Source organism: Eumetopias jubatus, unplaced genomic scaffold (assembly GCF_037043125.1).
Source record: "Eumetopias jubatus isolate StellerSeaLion01/CBP00866 unplaced genomic scaffold, mEumJub1_p1.0 scaffold_109, whole genome shotgun sequence".
Lineage (NCBI taxonomy): Eukaryota > Metazoa > Chordata > Mammalia > Carnivora > Otariidae > Eumetopias > Eumetopias jubatus.
In genome coordinates, this window is record NW_028274915.1 from 249,232 (window position 1) to 260,715 (window position 11,484).

Genomic DNA, 11,484 nt, shown 5'->3' on the forward strand with positions numbered 1-11,484 from the left:
TCACCATTGTTCTTTGTCCACCAATCCAAAGAATTTCTTCTATTCCTGGTGAAATTAACAGCACATTTACAGATAGGGTTCACCATGGTTGTAATAACTCTGTAAAAACTGACTCTTCTTGGGCTCCTTTTGGTAGGTTTTTACCATGTTTAATAAAACAAAATTGTAATATTTTTAACTTAACATTCTAAAAATCCTGAAGATTAAAGGCTTACATTTTTGTAATATTCATTTCCACTTAATACATTTAGAATAATATATTATTTTAAATGAAGGCTCTGTCTATTGGAATTAACTTTTAAGAAGTTCTGAAGATTATTCTAGAAGGCATAATGGTGATCACCTGGCATGAAAACTGCACCCTGAGTAAAAACACTGGAGAATGGAAATTTTAAATGTATAGGCAGTAAAAGAACATTGTATTTTTATAAACATGACTGAAGACCTCTTTTGAAAAATTATATGCTTAAAGAATTCAGTAGCAATACAAACCCAGGGATCTGGGTTTTAGTCTAATGCCTTTTTGGCAATCCACCCTGAACCTCTACCTCACCTTTCTCCAAGCAGTGCCCTGAGCCCCAGTCTTTTTGTCAACAGCATTTAGTACAACAAACCAAAGGGAAGAATCTCTTCCTAGGAATAAGGTGCTATTCATTGCTCTCAAAGTGAACACTAACCAAGCTCAGGTGCAGAGCGTAAGATTCTCCAGGAAGAGTAAAAAGGCCTTGACGTAAGAAAGCAACATTGTGGAGCAGCCCGGCATTGTTCTAGTCCAGAGGATGGGTGGTCTCCATTTGTAGCAGGCGCAGGATCTGCAGTATTTTTGTATAGCTACTTTCATATCAAACCTAAATCACTTCTGAGCTAGAGCCCTTTTAATCACAAGCAACACAAGCTGTTCAAATTAGCTTAATCCAAAGGGAAGTTTTTTTGGCTTGTGTGAGATGTTCTAGGACAGAGCTGGTGTCCAGAATTCAAGGTATGTTAGCAGGTCTCTCTCTCTCTCTTTCTGTTTCTCCCCTTTTTTCTTCCCTTCAGCGTCTCTCAGTGAATTGGCCTCATTGCCTCCTCCTAAAGTCAGCTTTCTCCTAGGTGTTTGAGAGCTGGGGACAAGAGAAGAGTTAAGAACCTTATTTGGCCAAGTCCAGACCACACCGGGGAGGAGGCTAGCCACTCAGAGCCAGGCAGACAGAAGCAGTATCAGCAGCTGGTTAGAAATACAGAATCTCAAGCCCCACTCCAGACCTATCTAAGCACAATCCAGATTTTTATCAAGATCCCCAGGTGATCTGCATGCACATTAGTGTTAAAGAAACTTTTTCTCCTAGGAAAGATGCAGTGGGGGCTGATGTCATTATAGGAGTGGCGGGTAAAGATACCAAATGTGCACTCCAACACAACTCTGAAAATGCAACTTCCTCTTGTTTAGCCTTCAGTGGAAGAATGGATCATTGTTCTAAGTAAATTTTAAGACTCATTTAAAGAAACGTCTGTAGGTCTCCCTGCAGTTTCCTGTTTTTTATAGTTCCTCTTTCCCTTTACTCTTACTTTTCTAGAAATTATTTGCTATACCAGGATTTTTGTTAGGTAGGAGGAAATCAACACCATGAGTGTTCCTTTCTGTCTTTGACTCTAACTAAATTGCTCTACTCCCTGCCAACATATGTGCTTCCTTACTGCTGGAGGTAGCACAGCCTACAGGTTATCAGCATGGATCAGAAGCCCTACAGGCTGGTTTGAATCCCAGCTCTGCCCCTTACTCGCTGTGATACTCAACTCTCCTAACTTTGGTTTCCTCATCTGTAAAACGGGACTCATCACAATTGTGATTCATTATGTGAACTAATGCTTGTACCTGGCCCACAGGCCGTAGCACTCTGTAGGCTTCTGCAATAAATAAATGTTGATGACTTATTACACATCCCTGGTGCCACTGGTCGCTAATGGAAAAAGTGGTGCTTGGAATATATTTATTACTGGAGTAATTAAATCACCAAACTTCCCCATTTCATTCACATCTTATTCGCATTTCCGGTGACCAGTTTCTCCTAAGCATGAGACTGGGGAAGGAACTCTTCTAAACGAACAATAACCTCACAAGCTGATACTGCCAAAGCTGACATGATATAATCAAAGTTCCCGTACATTTCCCATAATTTAAAAGTTAAAATAAAAATCAGTTCATGATCTATATTAGCTGGAAAATAGCCTGGGTCAGAGTGGTTACCACTAAAAAAGAATTTATTGCCCTTATCACTTTGATTCAGAGCCCAGGAAGTTACAAATATCTGTTACTCTAGGCAAGTTACACTCACTCTGCCTCCTCTATGGGTTGTTGGGAGGATTCAATGATTAATAGATGAGAACTGCTTAGACGATGCCTGGCACAAAGCAAGTAATCAATAAACTCCAGCTACCTTATAGCAGGGTCTTCCACATATAGGCTGTGGAGGTCAAGTTACAGTGACTGTGGCAGGTGACAATGCTCCCAAAGTGACTAAGGTGTCAATTCCTTTTCCCATACCCTCAGTCAACACCCCCAACATACACACATTCCCCTCCACAATCAGAAATGAGCATTAAAGAAAGGAAGAGTAAGAATGACAATTTTAAAAGATCACCAGGAAGTATGATCTGAATTATCTGGGGGCTCTTAACCAACTTATCCTCTACCCTAATTTCTCCACCTGAAAAAAATAAGCCAATTAATTCATTAAGGGTTTTTTGAGGCCCAGGTGAAGGGTGCTGTTTAGCAGTGGAAAGTGTTATAGATTAACAACCTTCCAAACAATTACAAATATTAGTAAATGTTGCAGCTCAAAAAGTCATGGTTTTAGTTGCCTAGAAAATATTGCAATTTATTCAAACATTAGTAGCTGTTATTTCTGGATGCTAATCAGTACTGTTTAGGTTGGGAGCCTGGAAAACGTGTGGACTGTGCAAGTGCGCCATCTGCTGGCCCTAGAGACTCTGGCGGGGCCACTGGGCAAGGATGCCTGTCCCACCCAGCTGGTTCATGAAAGGACTAGAGCACCAAAGTAGCCAAAGCTATTTCCACCACCTCACATCCTGGTGCTAAATTATCACAGTGAACACACTGCTTTTTCAAAAGAAAGTGATTTGTCTAAAAGTGTGTGTATGATATTTAAATTGATTTTTGTGTTTCTGTTACCATCCAGGGAGAAAAGATCATTTACTGCATCTCGGAAATAAAATGATCCTAAGAAATCATCTATTCCGAGTGCCTCGTTTTACACATGAGCAAAACGAGGTTTTGAAAGTTACACAACTTTCCCAAGTTACTCAGGCAAGTCAGGACCCCCAGGCTGCCACCTGGATACTTAGTCCAGCTGGAGAAGGTAAAGGAGGGCAGAAAGATGTGCCAAAAGGAAGCAAACTGCCCAGCCAGTTTCCTGTGCCTCCTGCATACATCCTGTTGATATGGGCACCTTACCCATTGTTTGCAAAGAACCATAACTTCTCATATCCATATACAAACTCACCTCTGGTTGTAGCCAAAGGCAAAAGTCCCTTTATAGTAAGTTTTATTGCAACTTATCAGAGAGAAAAATAACAGGTAGGGATACTCTCTTTTGTGATTATTTTCACCTCTTGAAAAAACAGAGATTTAGCATTTTAATCACAACACCTGTCATGCCATCAACACAGATGCCAGTGTCTTCCCGGGCAGACACCGGGATGGAAGCAAGGGCCATTCGAGCCAGAAACCCTAGACTCACTGCTCTAGCCAGAAAGCGGTCTCTTTTGGTTTAGACAGGCCAACTATAAACCGCCCCCCCCCCAAAAAAAGAGTTGGTCTTAATCCAATGCTTATTTGCTTGGGTCACAGGCCACCTGACCAGGACCACTCATTCCATCTGGGCGCAGGTCCGGAGAGACGCTAGTGCCATCCGATAGAGGGCAGCGGTGCACAGACACTCGGGACCACCGTGCCTGCCCTCCCCTATCAGGAGAAAGGGGCCCCAGTGGATACTCTTGCAGCTCTCAGACTGTTCTGAGAGTGGGGCCGATTATTTTTCAGATGCCACAATTAATCTTACAAGTCAATGATCTGACAAGGACAAATAGTAATCATTATTTCCCTCAACTCATGTCTCCAGCTCCACATTCTACCCCCACCCCCCTTAAGCCTCCCTCTTTTACAACATGACAGAGACAAGGCTTGGATCCATCCGAAAACCAGGCTGATAAGTTTCTCGCCACCTAGCAAGACAAAAAAACCCCAAAAAACAAAAAACAAAAAAAAACACTAAACAGAATCCAAAAAATCCCCAAGGGAAATAGCTTCAAGAATCCTGAAAATCATACCGATTTTTGTTTGTAACGTGTGAAATTATTACAAGTATGTTCACCAAGAGGACTATTGATGGATGACTCACAATTTAGCTAAATTCAATGAACCACACACTGTGCCTATCCCAGTAGGTGACTCATGTATTTTTTATTTCAAGTAGCAAGTGTTTGCCAAAAACAGTATTTAAAAAAAATAATGAAAATTGTTCTGAAAGAGCTCATGAATAGGGTAGGACTACCCACCGACAGCCTCATTTGTGCTCTGACCACTTACATGGGATTTGGTGGGTCTGCTGTAGTCACGCTCGCTCGGCAGAGTGTTCACCACAGCAACGCGGGCAGGCTGAGGGCGGGTTTCTGCCACTCACCGTGCATGGTTATTCTCCCTCAATACCCACGTCTCAGGAAAGATTTGGGATATGTGGGGGTGCCCCCATAATGTGCATGTTTGGGGTTCCACATAGGTTTTGCTAAAACATTGAAAATGCATTCAATTCCTATTTGACTTCTTCTGGGTTTACCTCCCCCCACCCAACTTTTAAATTAAAACAACACAAAAACAAAAAACTTAATTATCAGGAAAAAATGGAGGGCTGAAAGGTCACCCAGAGGAAATAATGAAAAGGACCTCTGGTGAGTTAAGGGACATACACTTTATGTTGATCATGAGTGTCTTCATATGTACCTGCTACTAAGCTACCCCCAAAGCCCTCAGTAAGAGTACCCCTGTCTCCGCCCTACTCTTTGACCAGCCAAAGGAAAAGTTTATAGCCCCCCCAACCTATTGATTTTCTCCTCCCCAAAAAACATTGAATTTGCTTATCACTCAATAATAGGCTTGTAAAGCTCAGAAAACCATTATTGCATATGAATTTGAGTGTTGTAATAAATATCCAAAGCTTTAAGGTATCTCAGGGAAAAGGATTTTAACCTTTACAAATGCTTTTTCAAATGAAGTGAGGTTGAGAAGAGACAAAGTTCCTAGTATTTATTCCTAAGAATTATTGTCCTTTTAAATCACAAACAATGACTATTTTCAAGGTTATAAGTTGACATTCTTGTGCATTCATCATTTCAGGCTAATAATCATTAAGCGGGCACTGTCTTTTTAAGGTCCCTAGATACCTTCCTCTTTCTCTCCCCGTGGACATCACTTCTTCCTACAACCAGGTTTTAAAAGAGAAGTGCAGCAGGAACTTAGTAGGCCGACCAAATTCTTTGCATTCTATGGCCACTCCTTAGAGGTTTTTAATCCCTTGTTGCTTGGCAACATCATTATGATATAATTTCCATCTAGTGGTGAAATCAAGTATTTTTGTTAATATGAAGGTAAGCTGATATCTAGATACCCTACACAGCAAAGGAGACTTGAGTGCTATTTTATCCCTAGAAGGAGGGGGAAAAAAAAAGAGAGATGAGGCTTTTTCCTTCTTGTATGTTTCTTTTCTCTTCTGCTTATCAACTGCTGCATAATAAACCACTCCAAAAGTTAGTAGCCTAAAACAACTACTTATATTCTCTCTTAGAGTTCTGTGGTTTAACTAGGCTCAGCTGAATGGTTATGGTTTTGATCTTTTGTGCAATTGCAGTCAGATGGCAGCAGGGGCTGGAGTCTTCTGAAAGCCAGAGTGGGTTGGATACCCTAGATAGCTTCTTCTCTTTGTGCCTGGTGCCTGGTCTGCAATGGCTGGTGCATATGGAGGCTGGTCAGACATCTCTCCTTCCATATGGCTGCTTTGGGCTCCACCACACTGGCTTACAGGGGGTAGGGTGAGTGACAGATGCAGCAAGAGTGGAAAGGAATATTTTATCACTGTTTATAATTGGTTGTGCATGGTAATAATAAAAAGCAGACTAATTTTTAGTTGTTTTTAAGACTTTATTTATTTGACAGAGAGAGACAGAGCGAGAGAGGGAACACAAGCAGGGGGAGTGGGAGAGGGAGAAGCAGGCTTCCTGCTGAGCAGGGAGCTCAATGTGGGATTCGATCCCAGGACCCTGGGATCATGACCTGAGCCGAAGGCAAGAGGCTTAACGACTGAGCCACCCAGGTGCCCCTTTAGTTGATTTTAATATTGTTTTCAAATTCTCTATATCCAATGCATCCCTTTATTCTCTACATCCTTGGTGGACCTCTCCCACTGTCTTGGTACACCACTGCTTCATAATATGGCTCTCTCTGGATAATTGGACTTTTTGCCTGATGACTGGCTTCCTCCAGAGCTAGTATTCCAACAGAACAGGCAAAAACTAAAAGCCTTATGACCTACGTCCTAGAGTGTCACATCCACTGCATTCTGTGGGTCAAAAGCAAGTCTCATGGCCATCCTAGAGTAATGGGGAGAAGACTGAACGAGTGTATATATTGGAAAGTAGACTTCTTTGGGGGCCATTTTTGTTGTTGTTGTTGTTTTAAGATTTTATTTATTTATTTGAGAGAGAGAGAGAGCGTGCACAAGCAGGGGGAATGGCAGAAGGAAAGGGAGAAAAGGCTCCCCGCTGAGTAGGGAGCCCAACACGGGGATCCATCCCAGGACCCTGGGATCATGACCTGAGCCGAAGGCAGACGCTTCACCAACTGAGCCACTCAGGTGCCCCAAGGATCATCTTTGGATACAAGCAGCCACATTCTCCACCACCATTTGTATTTCAGAACCACGTGATTATTTAACCAAAGTGGAGTTACTGGATTTCAACCAAGGAACCTACTACAACTTTAAAGGACTTTGCTGAAAGAGATTTTGAATTCAGGATTTTATCGAGCCTTGGAATCCTCCAATGAATTGTCTTTAATTATTTCTTGCTAAGATAATTTTGAGTATATAGTGCCAACCTACTGTCATGATCTCTGAGTCAATCCATTTACTTCAGCTTAACCTTAGGCCAAATTTCTCCCAAATGGCTATATTCATAGCTCAGCTCCATTTCTCACATGTCATTTGAACAACTGGGAACTTTCCAGAGCCGTACCACTCCATTATAACTCAAAATTGCTCACAGAAGTCCTAGGCCAGCTGTGAATAGAATCTTTAGGTTTCCTGAATCCATAAGTTATGGCCAACCTAAATGTCAATGACATTAAATATGTCTTAAAATAGCAATACTGAACGCTTATGTGCTAGACACTGTTTTCTGTGCTTTGTGTATATTAAGTCATCTCAAGCTCATAACAAAGCTATGAGGTAGTTGCCATTGTCATTCTCATTTACAGATGAGGAAACTGAGGCCCAAAGAGGTTAAGGAATTTGTCTCAGGTCCCAAAGTTAGCAAGCAGAAGAACTAATGCACTCTGATTCCAGAACCCAAGTTCTTAATAACCATGCTCCACAAATCACAGAGTAGGTATTGCTGGGCAAGAAAGAGCATCCATATGATTATGCACCAAATCCTTAAAAAGTCTCTGTGGTCAAAAGGATCAGTATCTACTGAGGGAGACATGAATGATACCTAAATAGTAAGTAAACAGTAACGCATGGTATTATAAGTCAGCAAGTTCTAAAATGTGTGCTGATTTAGACTATAAAGTGTTATAGGCATACAGGTAAGGTCAGAGAAGACATTGGAGAGAGCACTTTCTCATTCAGGCAAATCACAAAATGTAGGTTTTCTTTTCACACATGCACTGTCATTTCTGACTTTCAGTCTCTTATTTCTCCATGATTAATACAGAGTGGTCCACTAAAACTCAGACCCATGGCTTTGTCCAGCAGCCTGATTTCAGTCGACATCCCTCACAAAGAAGCCTTCACTCTGCACTGTTAGGATGTCATAAAACAATAACAAGGATGAACAAGTTTTTTTAATGTTTAACAAGGGCGTGACTTACTGTCTCAGCAGTTATCTTCAGGAAGGAAAGCTGAGGCCTCCACTAATTCCTTTACTGAAGAAGAAGCGTGGCTTGGCTCAGAGAATAAAGCACTCTCATGACTCAGATTCTAAGCTCCAAATCTGGCTCTGACCTTGGGGTGGTCACTTAACTTGCAGAGAGCAAAAATAAAGGTAAAGAACTTACAGGTAAATAACAATGTTGAAAATGCATTTATTCTTTTTTATGCATTGCCCATTATTCTACACTACAAAACTGCAAATAGACACTGCATTTGGATGAAAGCAATCTTTTGAGAGCATTGACCCACTCAAAATACCTAAGGAACATTTAAAGACTATTCTGGGTTCCCAGTCGAATGTCCTTTAAATTAGAAGCCATACATATTTTTACCACGAAGGCATGAACTATAAAAACAGCACTAAGGGGAAAGAAGCTAGGTGTATAACATAGAACAACACTGCTTTGCTGCCTCTGTTGGAAAAATAAAGTATGAGCATTATGATGAAATTAAGTTGATTCATTCTTATCACATCTAATAGGACTACTTAAAGAAAAACCACAAAGTGTCAGCAAATAACGATTCCTACTTCAATGGTAAATAAATATCTGCCACAATGATATTAAATTGCTTGAGATCAGACTCTGAGAGCATAATAAATTATTGCATATCTTAAACTTTGAGCCCAGAGCATTTTTTCAAAGAAATGCCTTCTTTTAGGAGGAGATTTAAGAGTCAGTTCTATTAATTGAGACTTCCTTGAAAATGGATTCAGCAAATATTCTTATTGTTTTCTAAGCAACTCATCAGCCTGGACATTTAGCAGTCGAATTCAAAATTCATCAACATCTTTGATTTAAAGCAGCTATCATAAAAACAGACCTCTTAATATCATATCTTTTGATGATGTTCAGGAAAATCTCGTTATTGAAGAATACATACTATTTTTCATTAGCATATTAATTTAACAAAAGTTTATCTCAAATTTTTTAAAGCACTAAAAGCTTTCTCACAAAGAAGAAATCAGGATAAAGTTGCTGCAAAAACAGATAAAAGATTAGGCTGATCACTTAACCTATTAAAACACTTACATGATTACATCATTATAAGAAACATAATTAAATGTTCTTGATGCCATTAATTGTGTCAGCCCCATTAACACTAGATGTTAAAAGGAAAATAATCCATTGATCTTTAAAGTTTATAGAACAAAAATCTTTTTAGTTCAATTTCCAATAAATATGAAACACTCTAAGTCACAGTTCCAATGGTCTTAATGATCTAGTTTGAGTTAAAAATAAAAGTTCCACTTAAATCCTATCACAGAAAAAAGAAGAAATCATCTTTGGATTTATTATCATACTTCAATTATCTGGAAACTGTTAGTTCAGCTCTCATAATTCCCGTAAAGATTTTCATCACCATGTCACAGAAAACTTAAATTATGTTTTTTTCCCTTTTTAAAAAAATTTAAATTCAATTAATTAACATATATTATTTGTTTTAGGGGTACAGGTCTGTCATTCACGTCTTATGTAATACCCAGTGCTCATTACAATACATACCCTCCCCAATGTCCATCACCCAGTTACCCATCCCTCCCACACCCCTCCCCTCCACCAACCCTCAGTTTGTTTCCTGTAACTAAGAGTCTCTTATGGTTTGTCTCCCTCTCTGGTTTCATCTTGTTTCATTTTTTCCTCTCTTCCCATATGATCTTCTGCCTTGTTTCTTAAACTCCACCTATCAGTGAGATCATATGATAATTATCTCTCTGATTGACTTATTTCACTTAGCATAATACCCTCTAGTTCCATCCATGTCATTGCAAATGGTAAGATTTCCATTTTTGATGGCTGCATAATATTCCATTGTATTCACTGTATTCCATTCATCTGTCGATGGACATCTGAGCTCTTTCCACAGTTTGGCTATTGTGGGCATTGCTGCTATAAACATTGGGGTGCAGGTGCCCCTTCGGATCACTACATTTCTATCTTTGGCGTAAATACCTAGTAGTACAATTACTGGGTCGTAGGGTAGCTCTATTTTCAGCTTTTTGAGGAACTTCCATACTGTTCCCCCGAGTGGCTGCACCAGCTTGCATTCCCACCAACAGTGTAAGAGGGTTTCCCTTTCTCTGCATCATCGCCAACATCTGTCATTTCCTGACTTGTTAATTTTAACCATTCTCACTGGTGTGAGGTGGTATCTCATTGTGGTTTTGATTTGTATTTCCGTGATGCCGAGTGATGTTGAGCACTTTTTCATGTGTCTGTTGGCCATTTGGATGTCTTCTTTGGAGAAATGTCTGTTCATGTCTTCTGCCCATTCCTTGATCGAATTATTTGTTCTTTGGGTGTTGAGTTTGATAAGTTCTTTATAGATTTTGGATACTAACCCGTTACCTGATATGTCATTTGCAAATATCTTCTCCCATTCTGTCAGTTGTCTTTTGGTTTTGTCGACTGTTTCCTGTACTGTGCAAAAGCTTTTTATCCTGATGAAGTCCCAATAGTTCATTTTTGCCTTTGTTTCCCTTGCCTTTGGAGATGTTTCTAGGAAGAACTTGCTGCGGCCGAGGTTGAAGAGGTTGCTACCTGTGTTCTCCTCTAGGATTTTGATGGATTCCTGTCTCATCTTTAAGTCTTTCATCCATTTTGAGTTTATTTTTGTGTATGGTGTAATGAAATGGTCCAGTTTCATTCTTCTGCATGTGGCCGTCCAATTTTCCTAACACCATTTGTTGAAGAGATGGTCTTTTTTCCTTTGGATATTCTTTCCTGTTAAATTATGTTCTGGTCTGGGCTTAGAATTGTTCCATTTATACCTTTAAAAACTGCACTTTAGACTTGTCTTTGGGGCCTATGGACAGGGATCCAGCATTCCACTGTTTCCCAAGGACTACGGGTCTGGATACACATGTGGTCTACTAGATGGCACTCTGGAGGGAGACACCATGCCTGGCCTCTGCTCCTAGATTCACAAGTGACTCCTTCTGTGATTCTGGAAGTCCTTTAAAGACGTGGCATGAGTCTTTCATCTGTAAAGTAAGAATAAATTCATCCATTTTCTTACCCAAAATTATAGTAAGACTTTGGGGGAAAAAAGTACAAATTACAATTTCTTACCTAATTTCTGATTCTTTGTAGAGGAAGTAAAGGTTCTCTGGGAAAATTAAGGTAGTGGTTTGCACAGTCTTTAAAATACTACAAATAAGGGCCCCAGCAATCTCTTTTTAGTTACATTCAAAATGCTATGAGTTTATAACGGCCCCAAACTGGAAACAACCCAAATGTCCAGCAACAGGAAGTGGATAAACACACTGTGGGCCTATCTATAT